At 39.7% G+C, this 14,579-nt stretch overlaps 1 long non-coding RNA gene across 1 annotated transcript; it reads left to right on the plus strand.

Annotated features, from left to right (window-relative positions):
• The first annotated feature begins 652 nt into the window (after window positions 1-652).
• Window positions 653-13,453, plus strand: LOC117079012. The gene is made up of 3 exons (XR_004435245.1): window positions 653-667; window positions 1,033-1,042; window positions 13,337-13,453. It is a non-coding gene; the product is annotated as an uncharacterized LOC117079012 (long non-coding RNA).
• The last annotated feature ends 1,126 nt before the right edge of the window (window positions 13,454-14,579 follow it).

Here is a 14,579-nt window from a genome sequence, read left to right on the forward strand (position 1 = left end):
ATAGTTTGAAGTTGGGTAATGTGATGCCTCCAGCTTTGTTCTTTTTGCTTAGGATTGCCTTGGCTATTTGGGCTCTTTTTTGGCTCCATATAAATTTTTAAATACTTTTATTTTTCTAATTCTGTGAAGAATGTCATCAGTAGTTTGACAGGAAAAGCATCAAATTTGTAAATTGCTTTGGGCAGGCAGTATGGCCATTTTAACAATATTGATTATTCGTATCCATGAAAATGAACTGTTTTACCATTTGTTACAAGTGTCATTTCTGATTTCTTTGAGTAGTGTTTTGTAATTCTTGCTGTAGAGCTCTTTCACCTCCCTGGTTAGCTGTATTCCTGGGTATTTTATTCTTTTTGTGGCAATTGTGAATAGGATTCTTTTTGTTTTGTTTCCTCTTGCCTGATTCCTCTGGCCAGGATGTCCAATACTGTGATGAATAGGAGTGGTGAGAAAGGGCATCCTTGTCTTGTGCTAGTTTTAAATGGGGAATGATTCCAGCTTTTGCCCATTGATTATGATGTTGGCTCTGGGTTTGTCATGGATGGGTCTTATTATTTTGAAGTATGTTTCTTCAGTGTCTAGTTTACTGAGGTTTTTTTTTACATGAAGGAATGTTGAATTTTATTGAAAGCCTTCTCACATTTATTTAGATTGTCATGTGGTTTTTGTTTTTGGTTTTGTTTATGTGATGAATTACATTTATTGATTTGTGTATGTTGAACCAATTTTACATCCCAGGGATAAAGTCTACTTGATTATGGTGGATTAGCTTTTTATGTGCTGTTGGATTTGATTTGCTAGTGTTTTGTTGAGGATTTTTGCATCTATGTTCATCAGGGCAATATTGGCCTGAAATTTTCCTTTTTTGTTGTGTTTCTGCCAGGTTTTGGTATCAGGATAATACTGGCCTCATAGAGTGAGTTGGGGAGGAGTCCTTCCTCCTCAATTTTTTGGAATAGTTTCAATCGAAATGACATCAGTTCTTCCTTATACATCTGGTAGAATTAGGCTTTGAATTCATCTGGTCCTGAGCTGTTTTTTGGTTGGTAGGCTTTTTAATATGGACTCAATTTTGGAATTCATTGCATTCCAAATGTTCCATTATGGTCTGTTCAGGGATTCAATTTCTTCCTAGTTCAGTCTTGGGAGAGCATATGCATCCAGGAATTTATCCACTTCTTCTAAATTTTCTAGTTTGTGTTCATAGAGGTGTTCATAAATAGTCTCTAATGGTTTTTTTTTTAATTTCTGTGAGGTCAGTGGTAATGTCCCCTTTATAATTTCTGATTGTGTTTATTTACATCTTCTCTCTCTTCTTTTCTTTATTAGTCCAGCTAGCAGTCTATCGTTTTAATGTTTTCAAAGAACCAAGTCCTGGATTCACTGATTTTTTGTGTGTGTTACTTTTCATGCCTCAATTTCATTCAGTTCAGCTCTGATTTTGGTTATCACTTGTCTTCTGCTAGTTTGGGATTGGTTTGCTCTTGGTTCTCTAGTTCTTTTAGTTGTGATATTAGGTTATTAATTTGAGATCTTTCTAGCTTTTGGATGTGGACATTTAGTGCTATAGACTTCCCTCTTACTGCCTTAGCTGTATCCCAGAGATCCTGGTATGACATATCTTTGTTCAAATAATTTATTGATTTCTGCCTCAATTTTATTGTTACCCAAAAGTCATTCAGGAGCAGCAGGTCATTTACTTTTCATGCAATTGTATGGTTTTGAGTGATTTTCCTAGTCTTGATTTCTATTTTTATGTGGTTGGTATGATTTTGGGTTTTTTGGAATTTTCTGAGTATTTTTTAAATTTTGAATTATATGGTCAATTTTGGAGTACTGCAATGTGACAAGAAGGATATATATTCTGTTGTTTTGGGGTGGGGAGTTCTGTAGATGTCTCTTAAGTCCATTTGGTCAAGTAATGAGCTCAGGTCCTGAATATCTTTGTTAATTTTCTGCCTCAATAATCTAATACTGTCAGTGGGATGTTGAAATCTCCCACTATTATTGTGTGACAATCTAAGTGTCTTTGTAGGTCTCTTAAGAGCTTGCTTTATGAATCTGGGTGCTCCTGTGTTGGGTGCATAAATGGTTAGGACAGTTAGGTCTTCTTGTTGAATTGAACCCTTTACCATGCCCTTTCTTGTCCTTTATGATCTTTGTTGGTTTAAAGTTCATTTTGTCTGGAATAAGGATTACAACCCCTGCTTTTTTCTGTTTTCCCTTCGCTTGGTAGATTTTCTCCATCCCTATATTTTGTGCCTAAGGATGCCACTGCATGTGAGATGAGTCTCTTGAAGATAGCATACTATTGGGTATTGGTTCTTTATCTAGCTTGCCACTCCGTGTCTTTTAATTGGGGCATTTAGCCTGTTTGCATTCAAGGTTAGTATTGATATGTGCAGATTTGATCTTTTCATTGTGTGGTTATCATGCAGACTTGTTTGTGTGGTTCCTTATAGTGTCACTCATCTGTGGGCTTAAGTGTGCTTTTGTAGTGGCTGATAATGGTATTTCCTTTCCATATTTATCACTCCTTTCAGGACTTCTTGTAAGACAGGTCTGATGGTAATAAATTCCTTCAGTATTTGTTAGTCTGAAAAGGATCTTATTTCTGCTTCACTTGTTAATCTTAGTTTGGCTGGGTATGAAATTCTTGTTTGGAAACTTTTTCCTTTAAGAATGCTGAATACAGACTCCAAATCTATTCTAGCTTTTAGGGTTTCTGTTGAAAAACTGCTATTAGCCTGAGGTTCTCTTTGTAGGTGACCTGCCCCTTCTCTCTAGTTGGCTTTAACATTTTTCTCTTTCATTTCAACCTTGGATAGTCTGTTTATTATGTATCTTGGGGATGGTCTTTTTGTGTAGTATCTCACAGGGATTCTCTGCATTTCCTGGATATGAATGTTGGCCTCTCTAGTGAGGTTGGGGAAGTTCTCATGGACAGCATCCTAATATATGTTTTCCAAGTCACGTGCTTTCTCCCTGTCTCTTTCATGGACACCAAAGAGTCATAGATTTGGCCTCTTTACATGATCCCATATTTCTTGGAAGCTTTCTTCATTCTTTCTTCTTTATTTTTGTCTGATTTATTTCAGAGAGCTGGTCTTTGAGCTTGGATATTCTTTCCTCAGTTTGGTCTGTTCTACTGTTAATACTTGCAATTGCATTATGCAATTTTCATCGTGTGTATTTCAGCTCTATCAGATCAGTTTGGTTCTCTTTTATAATGGCTATTTCATCTATCAACTCTTGTATTATTTTATTTTGATTCTTGGCTTCCTTGGATTGGGTTTCAACATTCTCCTGAATCTTGATGATCTTTATTCTTGCCCATATTCTGAATTCCAGTTCTGTCATTTCAGCCATTTCAGCCTGGTTAAGAATCTTTGCTGAATAACTAGTACAATCATTTGGAGGAGAGGAGGCATTCTGGCCTTTTGAGTTGCCAGATGTCTTGCGCTGGTTCTGTCTCATTTGCGTGGGGTTCCTTCAGTCTTTGCAGTTGCTCTTCTTTGGATGATTTTTTTTTTTTCTTTTTTCTTCTCTGATGCCTTTTGGCTTGATTATTGTATAAGATGGGTTCAATTGACTGACTTCAATTCTAGTCAGCTATTGGGTCTTGGAAGAGTCTGTATACTATATCCATGCCTGCATTTCTTTTGTTGGGTGTTCTGGTCCATGGGGCTCCCTCAGGCAGGAGCTGTAGTTGGCAGACAAGCTGTACCCTGGCCAGGTCGACCCTAGTCTGCTGTCCTTGTGCTTCCTGGGGAAACCTGGGGTTGCACCTGCCTGCAGAATTCAGGTGGAAGTAGGACCACTGGGTTGGAAGCTCTCTGGGTGTGGCCCATCTGGTTATGAGAGGTGGGGAGGTGCAGTTGCCCACCCTGCCACCTGGGTGTTTCCAGGGCAACAGGAGGATATGCCCCTCAGCAAATTCAGGCAGAAGTAGGACCACTGATCTGGAAGCTCTAGCACAGCAGTCCCCAACCTTTTTGGCACCAGGGACCAGTTTCATGGAAGATAAGTTTTCCACAGATTGGAATGGGGAGGGCAGGGCATGGTTATAGGATGCTTAAAGCACATTACATTTATTGTGCACTTTATTTCTATTATTATTACATTGTAACATATAATGAAATAATTGTAACACTCACCATAATTTAGAATGAGGGGAACCCTGAGCTTTTTTTCCTGTAACTAGATGGTCCCTTCTGGGGATGATGGGTGACAGTGACAGATCATCAGGCATTTGATTCTCATAAGGAGAACACAGCCTAGATCCCTCACATGTGCAGTTCACAATAGGGTTGTGCTCCTATGAGAATCTAATGCTGCCTTTTTATCCAGGAGACAGGAAGCAGAGCTCAGGCAGTAATGCGAGTGATGGGGATTGGCTGTAAATACAGATGAAACTTTGTTCGCTCACCTACTGCTCACCTCATGCTGTATGGCCTGGTTCCTAACAGGCCATGAACCAGTACTGGTCAGTGGTCCAGGCATGGGGACCCCTGCTCTAGCAGGCATGGCTTTCCTGGCTACCAGTAGTGGGGGTCAGTGGGGACACCTGCCCTGCCATCCAGATGCTTCTTGGGATAACAGGAGGCTGCGTCCACTGGTTGAATTGCCAGAGAAGCAATACCTGTGGGCCAGAAGCTCTAGCAGGCATTGTTTGTACCAGTGGTGGGGGTGGGTGCAGGGGCCAGCTGAATTTGGGATAAGGTGGGACTCCTGGGCCAAGGAGCTGGCACCAAGCCCCATCCAGCAAAGGGGTGTGGAGCAAACTTACTATTCCCAGGCACTGTAACTAAAGCCTCTGTTGAGGCCATGGTGGCAGTGCTGATCTGCTAAGGGACCCAAGGCTTGTACAGGTCCCCTTGAACTTGAGAGGTGCCCCTGTAAAATGTCCGGGTGGCTTTCTGCGTCAGTCTAGAAGCATGGTAGGATGGTGCATGAGGGATCAGGGGAATTTTTCCATTCCCAGTCTTGCATAGTTCCTGTGGAGAGAATGAATCTCCCTGAGGGCTGTCATTCACTCACTCTTTCCCATGTTGGAGAGGTTCACCTGGCTCCACACTGAGCCCACACAGGCTGGTGCCCAGTTTCATTCCTCTCTGCTCTGCATGTCCCCTGGCTGCCCTGATGAATCCACGCGGTTTCTTAGATGATCGGCCTGCGGGGTCAGTGATCACTAGCCCTTTTGTTTCGTCTCCATGACAGTGGTGCACATTAGCTGCTTCAAGTCCGCCATCTTGCCCTGCCTGGAGTATATTTAAAAATCTCTGATCCTTCAATTTCTGTGTGGAGCCAATTATTTAGAACTCAAAATACAAACATGACAAAAATGAACAAAATTCCTCCTGTTGATCTTTTCCAAACTTGGTGTCTTTTAAAATATCTTTTAAGTGGTGTGTTTAAAAATATCTTTTAAAGTTCTGTCAGCCAGGCATGGTGGCTCACACTTTAATTCCAACACCTTGGGAGGCTCAAGTCAGAGGATCACTTGAGGCAAGGAGTTTGAGACCATCCTCAGCACCATAGAGAGATACAGTCTCTACAAAAAATTAAAACATTAGCTGGGCAGGATGGCACATGTCTGTAGTTGTAGCTACTTGGGAGACTGAGGCAGGAGGATTGCCTGAGCCCAGGAGATTGAGGCTACAGTGCGCCGTGATAGCATCACTGTATTCCAGCCTGAGCAACCGAGTGAGACCCTGTCTCAAAAACAAAACAAAATAATGTTGTTATACTTACACAAAAGATGTTTTATTTACTTATGTGCTTCTTATCCCAGGACATTAATTTTTAGTAAGATTATTCCTCCTATAAATGCACCTGTTTTTCACATACACTAATAACATACATTTTATGAGTGATTTTTGTTGTACATTTATAGGAAACAAAGCTTAGCTACTACTGCATTGGCATGTTAGTAGGAAAGGTGTTGGAATCGGTCCATTCTGGATATTTAGTGATTGGAGAAATAATAACATTTAAGACCTCTGATGAGATATTATTATACCCCAACTCTTCAGAGTGTATTGAAATTCTAAGAGTTAAAGGTCAAGAGGAGGAAAAGAAGCCTCGTAAGGAAACTTGAGAATGTGTATCTAAAGAGAGTGCAGGGGCTTATCATTGAAACAAAACAAAATTGAGTCACAGTAGAAAGAGGACCATATTTCGAAATCACAGTCCTATTATTTAAGTATATTGGAGGAAGGGTAAGTACACCAAGTAATTATCTGCACAGAGAAATATTCATAGTGGAAGAAATTCCCTAGGAAAAAAATCATAACAGTAATCCACCAATATCTTTAAAAAAAGTATTGAGGAAGGTGAGGATAATGGAGTTGTTGAGTTTGAAGAGTACACAAAGCTTCTCCAAGTGGTGAAATGTTGAACCAGTGAAAATATATCTGGAAAGAAAAAAGTGGCTGATGACTTTGTAGGGTCAAGTGTAAGATAATAATAGTAGCATGAATAGTAACCACATCCTATGTGCCAGGCACTGAGCCAGGTATTAATCTTTACTGATACTCTTGAAGGTTCAGGGTGCTCGGTCCATAAGCACAGAGTTTTGGAGTCTGACAGCTGGGTTATTGTTGTGACTCCACCACTGCCTATTCTTGGGGGCTAGCCCAGATCTTGATATGTCTTGCCTCTGATTCTGACAGGTCTACTCTCCCATCTCTACTTCTGAAGCTTTACTCAGCATATACCTCCTTGGATCAGGTAATCTTTTATTTCAAGGAACCAGATCTGAGACTGGACTGCATCAACAAATAGCTCCTTGTAAATCTTGATCTCTGACCTCTGGTTCTGGGGACCCCAGTTCTGGCTCTGTTCTTGTTATTCTCACTAAATTTTAGTGAATTTCCTCTTACCTAGGTACTGTCTCCCATTGCTTCTAGGATGTGTTCCATGTCCTCCAGGAACTAATGATGAGAAGGAACTAAAGGTTCGATTTTAAAAAATGGGTCAGATCCAGGTAGTCAGATAATTCAGGAAGGAAGAGAAAGTTAAGTAAGGCAAGGTCTTCAGTAGGAGCCCAGCATGTGCTTGGTCCCAGACCAAGGATATCATTTAAAGTACAGAGTGTAGATGTAAAATAACAGTTTCTGTTCTTTGACCTCTGCACTCTTATGCATCAGTAGCATATAGAGGGCTCAGGATCCACCGGTGTGTAACGGTAGCCAGAAGAAACATTCAGAAGTCTGCAGAGGCACAGTGCTTCTATGTGGGGCAGGAGCAGAGGAGCTGAGGTTAATGGAAAGGTCTTACTAGATTGTACAGCAAATCTCCAGGCAATCATGAAAACCCATGCTTTCTATGTGCCTTGGAAAATATTATTCAATGAACATTTAATATTTCATTATTGTTATAGTTAGGATTTCAGTTTGAAGGCAGAACCAGATTTTGATGTAGAGATGAGTGCTGATGTAGTTAATTTTTAATGTGCTCTATTATTATTTTTAGACAAGAGGACTGTCTTTCATGATAGTGTTTTTATTCCTTTGACAATGTAAGGGCTATTCACTCATTCAGCAAGTGACATTATTGTCACATAAGTGCTGCACACTGTGTTTGTGCTGGGAGGAGAAAGATAAGTAAGTTTCAGTTCCTGACATCAAGAAACCCTAAAATAGAGCAAACAGAACTTAGAATATAGTAGAATTATCTTTAGATGCAATACACTGTTAGGATGGCATGACGCATGTCAGTACTGAATGTCATGGGATTAAAGGATGACTCATTGATTTTATGGGGTTGGGAGGGTTAAGAAATCTCCACAGAGAAGGTTATTCTTGAAATGTGCCTGGGGCCGGGCGCGGTGGCTCAAGCCTGTAATCCCAGCACTTTGGGAGGCCGAGGCGGGCGGATCACGAGGTCAGGAGATCGAGACCATCCTGGCTAACACGGTGAAACCCCGTCTCTACTAAAAAAATACAAAAAACTAGCCGGGCGAGGTGGCGGCGCCTGTAGTCCCAGCTACTCGGGAGGCTGAGGCAGGAGAATGGCGTAAACCCGGGAGGCGGAGCTTGCAGTGAGCTGAGATCCGGCCACTGCACTCCAGCCTGGGCGACAGAGCAAGACTCCGTCTCAAAAAAAAAAAAAAAAAAAAAAAAAAAAAGAAATGTGCCTGGAAAGTGAGTAAATGTCTGAGTAAACAAGGACTGAGACACTCCAGGCCAAAGAATGCAGATGAACAGACACAAAAATATAAGACATGGGGCACAGAGAAAAAACTGCAATTTGAGAAAAGAAACCTCTTACAATATGGTGGATGGATAAAAAGAATGTTAGACTGGAGGTAGAGAGAGCCTGAGAGTCTGATTTCTATGAGACTGAATGAGGCAATAGCCACAAGATTGAAAACAAGGAGATCAATTGGAAAAATTATTTTGAAAAGGCAGCGTTAATAGGACTTGGTGGTAAGTTGGAATGAAGAAGAGGGAGGAGTCTAAGATGATACCCAGATTCTCAGCTGGGATAACTGGGTAGATAGTGGGCCATTCACTCAGATGAGGAAAGTTCAGAAGAGGAGCAAACATAGAGTAGAGATTGGAGATGGGTTTGAAACGTTTGTGTTTAATCCAGGCAGTAATATAGGTACTTTGAGATTACAGGAGAGGTCTGACCTAGGGGCATGAATTTGAGTGATACTGATATGTAGGCATTAACTGAAGATATAGAAATGGATAAGATAACATCGGAGAATGTTAATATTGGAAATAAAGACAGTATCCCTGGCAATAACCAACATTAAAGGACTAGGGAGGAGGGGAATCTGGCAAGTAGAAGGAGTGGCAATGTTAATAGCATGTGACTGAAGAGAGTCATTCTCTGTTAACCAAAGGAAGAATTATTCCAAGCAGAGAGATAACAGTATGGTCAGTTGATGCAGAGAAGCCAAGATTCTGAATAAAAAGAGAGTGGTAAATTAGGATGCCAAAGATGGCTTTTACCAGAGCAGTATCACAAGAGTGGCAAGAGCAGAATCTTGACGGCAGTTCACTGAAGAGGCAATAACGGAAGAAAGACTAGTCTTTGGAGGAGCTTGCTGAGAAGAGATGGAGATAGCTAGTGGAGAATTAAAAGCCAATGAGTGTGTATTTTGAAATAGGAAACTGAGCTTGTTTAAACTTTTGAGAAGGAGCCTATGGAGAGGGCAAGATGTTGAAATACAGGAGAAAGAAGAAATAACATTTGAAGCAAAATATTTGAGGATATGGGAGGAAATGGATTCAGGAACCCAGGTGGAGAGGCAGCCAGCTTAGAACAAGAAAGATACTTCTTTGAAACTTGGTGGAAGGAGGTGACATTTGGCATAACCACAGTTCTGCCAAGCACGCTCCAAAAACATCCTTCAGACATTCTCTTCCTTATCTTTTATTAGGATAGATGAAATCATTTGAATGTTTTCTTCAGGTTTTCATTCTTCCTCTGATATTTAATCAAACATGGGTGCTTGTTTATTAGTTGTGTTTTCATGTTTTTGATTTTTTTGAAGATGCAGTCTTTCTGGTACAAGCCTTTGCAAATTAAGAGTTATTAAATCCATAAGAGCTGAAAAACCCTGATTGCCAGCCTTAATTACCAGCTTTAATTCTCTCGGTTGTGTGAATGTTGATGTCACAAGGCAAATTCCAAATGTTTGCTTATGGAAGTTCTTCTGACACAGTGTTTAAGAACTGCAAAAACTGAAGCTACTTTCCGTATGTAATATCCTCTGAAGTTTCCCTGAAAATAAAACCTTTAGTTTCTGGTTACCTACAGCCTGTCTCTCCTTTCTTTCCTGCCTCTCTCCCTCTTTCTCTCCCTTCCTACCTGCATCTCGTACTTTTCTTCCTTCCTCCCAGCATTTTATTCGGTGCCACCATGCACCAGGCCCTGGAAACATAGCAATGGAACACCAGACATGGCCATGTTCCTTTTGGAGCTTGTATTCCAGTGGAGGAGATGGAGAATAAATAAGTACCCCAAAATATAAACACGGTGATTATAATTTGTGTTGTAAAGTGCTGTAAAATAAATAAAGATAATTCTGTGGTAGAGAATGAGGTATGTGTAAGGGGTCAGGCTTCTTTAGATAAGGTGGCCAGGGGATATTTCTCTAAGGAACATTTACTATCCAAACAGAAGATGCAGAAGCAACTATGCAAAGAATAAGGAAAGAGTGTTCTTAGAAAAGGGAACAAGTCTGGCCGGGTCTAGGAATTATAGAGAGGCCAGTGTGGCTGCATCCCAGGGAGCAAGGGGTTGAATAGGCTAAGAGAAAAGGTTTTGTGGGGCCTTGCAGAGTTTTGGGTTATATTCCAAATGCTCTGGGAAGTAAATTATTTTTTTTTCTTACATAGGAAGTTATATAAATCTACATATACTTTTAAAAGAGTACTTGACTGCTGGATGAAGAGTAGATTGGAGAGGGACACATAAGAAGCAGAGAGATCAGTCAGATATGGAATGGATTAGTCCAGGTGAGAGATGGTGGTGGCTCAAACTAGGATAGTGGCAGAGGAGATAGAGACAGTGGAGAGTATTCTAAGTATATTTTGGAGGTAGAACTGACTGATGGACTGAAGGCAGGATTGTGAATGTGGGTAAGGAAAGGATCAGGATTGACTTGTATGTTTCTGGCTTGTGAAACTGAATGCCCTTTACCATGATTGGGAACACCAGGAAAAGAACACTTTTGGGAGGTGCAGATGGGGAAGAAGCAAAAGATCTGTCCTGGATTTGTTACATCTGAGATACCTATGAAACATCCAAATGGAGATATCAAATAAGCAGTTGGATATATATGTCTGGTTCCTAGACCTTTTAAATATAAATTTGGATGTCACAAAAAATAGAAAGTATTTGAAGGCACAGGAATGACTTGGGGGAAAGTGTATAAAAAAAGAGAAGAGAAGCTCTGGGACATTTAGAGGTCAAGTATTGGAGAAGGAGATACTGATGGTGACTGAAAAGAAATAGTCAGTGAGACAGGAGGAAACGAAGCCAAAGCCATGCAAGAAGAGTGTGTCAAGAAAAAGAAGTACCTTTCTATGTGGAAAGGTAAGAGAAGTTGCTTAAGATGAGGACAGAAAATGTCCACTGAATTTTCAACACAAAGATTGTTGATGAACTTGACAAAAATAGTTTCCATGGAATATGGAAGCCATATTGGAGTAGGTTGATAAACACTATAACACTTATTTTAGATTTTATTTGTCTTTTCAAAGATCATGATGAGAGCTAACTCACAAATATGTAAACATATGATTTTACTGTTTTAGGAATATTCCTAGGAGCTAATAATGTCCTTGTGGTTTTCACATAGATCTCTTCTCTGACTACAACTAGCTCTCAACTTTTTCACTAAATTCAGATTCAGTACTTGTTACATTTTATGAATGATTTAATTAAATTGACTAATAATATTGGCTGGTGATAACAAATCAAGTAGAGTGATCTTCCCTTTGAACATACAGATTAAAATATAAGTTTCCATGAGAACAGAAGTAGAATGTAAGATTAATATGGGTGAATTCAGAAGATACTGAAATCCATATCTCTAGCCCTTACTCTTACATGTGTCAGACCCATACTTCTACCTTGAACCCCCTGCCTGAATGACCCAGAATCAACTCAAATTCAACACAGTCTACCGTGGAAATTATTATGTGATTCCCCCAATTGCTCATCTTTCTCATGCAATTGACCAAACTAGGAACTAGAAAATGATCCTAGATTTCTCACTGTGCTCTGCTTATTACAAATCACAGATTTCTCCCTTTCTCTGTTGTAAATAATTCAATAAAGCAATATAACATTGCCAATTTCTTCTTTTATACCCTCATCATTTCTTGCTTTAATTGTGGCAGCAATCTCCCAACTCGTACTACTACCACAAGTCTTAACCCTCTCCAATCAGCTTTCTATATAGTCACCAACGTTATGTTTTAAAAACACTAATGTGCAACACGGAGACTATGTTTGACCTTGACAAGTATAGTTTTAGTGAAGTGGTAGCAACGAGAGCCACAAGGACTGGGTTGGTGAATTGTCTTATTCTACGTCTTTAGAACCTGATATGACATTGGCAATAACATAGAGACCAAATGCATTTTAGTTTTATACTCTATCTCCAATTTATTTTTCAAGACTTGATTCCCTGCTCTGTATCTTATCTTTTCTACATTTGTATATAGCTGAAATTCTACACTTTTGCTATGCTGGAGTAGTTTTTTTTCCCAGAACATTTTATGTTTTCTCACACCCTCATGTTACCTTTTCCTGAAATGCCCTCCATCCTTTTTCCATCTTATTCTTTAGGGTGCAGTTTAAATACCATCTCTGTCGACATCTCCCATAGTATATTGTTGCAATTTTCATCTAGTTGTGTTGTCATTACAGGAGATACCAGTTGCTATTTTAAAGTAAGAAAAACAGGGTTGGGGGAGGGATTCCTGTGGTTTCTACCCTGCCTTACTCTTAAGATAAAAACTTTGCTAACCCCATTTGAAGGAAGCGAGTCATTATCTCGGGGTCCCATTGCAGTTGTTTATTTGTATACTTCCCTTGCAATATATATCTGAGCTTCTTAATGGCAGGGTCAGTGTCTTATTAGTTTTTGTATTCCCAGTACTCAGCTCATAGAAGACACAAATAGATGTAGAATAAATAACATTTAAATGAATACATAGGTGATCCCTAAGGATTAGCTTTGTTCGTGCATGGCAAGGGGATAAAAAGGAGGCAAGCAGATCAATTAATTCTAATAGGCATTGTTGTGCAGTTGTATTTTGAAAGATACAACAAGGTGTCTAATACTATGGGGAAGTGATGGTTTCTCACACTAGTCAAATTTCACTATTGACCTAGTTTTGCCGAAGAGCACGTGTGGTTTTAGGGCTCACAAGTCAAGTATAGCTCAGCAGTTTTAAAGACTTGAAGAAGAGTCCTGTAAAAGACTGTGTCTATTCAGCTTACCATGGGAATAATCATTCTCTTAATCATATGTTTTAAGGTCTTTTAAAACAGATGCCACTTAAAATGTGTGTGTGTGTGTGTGTATGTGTGTGTGTGTGTGTTGGTGGGGGTTGAATTTTAGCAAAGCTTTTTATTCACCAAAAGAAGACTGGCTGTGTAGTATTCCTGGTGTATATGCACCATATTTTCTTTATCTATTTCAGAACTGATGGGCACCTGGGTTGATTCCATGTCTCTGCTACTGACAATAGCGCTGTGATGAACAAATGGGTTCATGTGTCTTTTGGTAGAATTACTTATTTTCCTTTGGGTATATATCCAGTAACGGGATTGCTGGATTGAATGGTAGTTCAACTCTTAGCTCTTTGGGAAATCTCCAAACTGCTTCCAACAGTGGCTGGACTAATTTAAATTCTCACAAACACTGTATAAGAATTTCCCTTTATCTACAGCCTCACTAACATCTGCTGTTTTTAGATGTTTTGGACTTTTTTAAACAAAGGTCTTCATGACTGTTATGAGCTGGTATCTGATTGTGGTTTTGATGTGTATTTCTCTGATGATTAGTGATGATGAGCATTTTTTCATATAAACATGTGAAAAATGTTGACTGAACTGGGAACTATATAAATTGACTAATAATATTGGTCACAATAAAAGCAAGAAATGATGAGGCTATGAAAGAAGAAATTGGCAATGTTATATTGTTTTATAGAATTATTTACAACATATAAAGGAGATAAATGTGTGATTAAATAAAAGGATAGTAAGAAACCTAGAATCATTTTATATTTGGCTGCTTGTATGTCTTCTTTTGAGAAGTGTCTGTTCATGTCTGTTGCCCATCTTTTAGTGGGGATATACTATACAGTCATAGAAAAGAATAAAATCTTGTCCTTTGCAGCAACATGGATGCTTGAGACCATTGTCCTAAGCAAACTAACGCAGAAACAGAAAACCAAATATTGCATGTTCTCACTTATAAATGAAAGCTAGCTGGGCATGGAGGCTCATGCCTGTAATCCCAGCACTTTGGGAGGGCAAGGGGGGCGGATCACCTGAGTTCAGGAGTTTGAAACCAGCTTGGCAAACATAGTGAAACCCTATCTCTACTAAAAATACAAAAAATTAGCCGGGTGTGGTGGCACACTTGTAGTTCCAGTTACTTGGGAGGCTGAGGCAGGAGAATCACTTGAACCTGGGAGGCAGAGGTTGTAGTGAGCCAAGATTGTGCCACTGCTCTCCAGCCTGGGCAACAGAGAGAGACTCCATCTCAATCAATCAATCAATCAATCAATAAATGGAGCTAAACCTCGAGTACACAGGGACATAAAGATGAGAATAATAGACGCTGGGGAATACAAGAGAGGGAAAGGAAGGAGTGAGAGAAGGGCTCAAAAACAAACTATTGTGTACTATCCTCACTACTTGGGAGACAGATTCATTCGTACTCCAAACCTCAGTATTCTGCAGTATGCCTTTGTAACAAACCTGCACATGTGCCTTCTGAACCTATAATAAGATTTGAAAAACAATAACAAAAAAGATGATTGACTAAAATTCCTGGACTTGATTGTTTCATAATTGGTAAAATGAAAAATCAC

Source organism: Trachypithecus francoisi, unplaced genomic scaffold (assembly GCF_009764315.1).
Source record: "Trachypithecus francoisi isolate TF-2019V2 unplaced genomic scaffold, Tfra_2.0 Lachesis_group7, whole genome shotgun sequence".
Taxonomy (NCBI): domain Eukaryota; kingdom Metazoa; phylum Chordata; class Mammalia; order Primates; family Cercopithecidae; genus Trachypithecus; species Trachypithecus francoisi.